Below are 1,104 nucleotides of genomic sequence, written 5' to 3'. Positions count from 1 at the left end.
TTTAATTGCTTTATAACGAATGATTACACAACTTTTCAACTTTATTCTGATTGGTTCTTTTATGCATTTTTTGTATTTGTATGATGTGGCATTTCTTATTTAGGACATGTTTCTTACACTAAAGATCGAGGTTTACTAACGTGTGAATAGAGCTTAGCCAATATTTAGTAGAAGATATATTGATGGATGTTAATCTATCCTATAATTGAAAAAATGATAGAATCATCAGATCTAAAGACCACTTGTACAAAATATTGTAAATTATCATCTCAGGTGAAGAATTTGATAGGGCTTGCCATACTTTAGAAATAATCTAATTGCATCATGGAAAGAATCTCATTTCCCCAAAAGATTTCCTCTTAAATGAAGAGAAACATTTTAAAAATTTGAAAGAACTTTAAAAAATTGAATGATGTTATGGAATGTAGTTTGTGGGTATATATGGAAAACCAAGAAACTACTTATGGTAAAAGCTAAAAAACCAAAAAAAAATTGTTTCGATACATAAATAATGTTTTAAATAGACTAATGTGGGAAATCTTAGTAAGCTCTAAATTGTATTCAAAGGAGTTATTTCAATCGTTCAAACATCAAATGATTATTTTAATTGTGCTTCTATGGTCGAAATAGCTTGGTGTTAGGTGGGTATAGGTAGATAACAATATTAGATGAACAAACGTAGAATTTTTTAGATAAATTTAACATCATTGGAATATTATATTTATAAATAATCTAAAGAGATTCTAGCGAGTTCAGGTTATTACAAAGCCCATTCTAGGGATGACTGAATCAAGATGGTTATAAAAAAATGGGTATGGTTTATGTAGTAATGTCTACATTATGTAATCAAGATAATTTGAGTATCTAATTTTCCCCACCTATTGGACTTAGGCTGGTGTGTTCTCAAAATGAAACTATTCCTCCTATGTACAACAAAAATGGTTGGTAATCCATTAAAACAAAGTTTTGTTACTTGTAGTCAAAAGAACATCTCAAAATAAATCTAGAACTTTAATCACAACTAAATCTTGTTAGTAGAAAGTATGAATCCCTTAATTTTAAAGATAACAACCAATTCACTTGCTTTTTATCCCAACTCATGTG

The sequence above is a fragment of the Cupressus sempervirens genome, chromosome 7 (assembly GCF_028749045.1).
Source record: "Cupressus sempervirens isolate cs-2001-9-10 chromosome 7, ASM2874904v1, whole genome shotgun sequence".
Taxonomy (NCBI): Eukaryota; Viridiplantae; Streptophyta; class Pinopsida; order Cupressales; family Cupressaceae; genus Cupressus; species Cupressus sempervirens.
Note: the sequence above shows the minus strand (reverse complement) of the source record.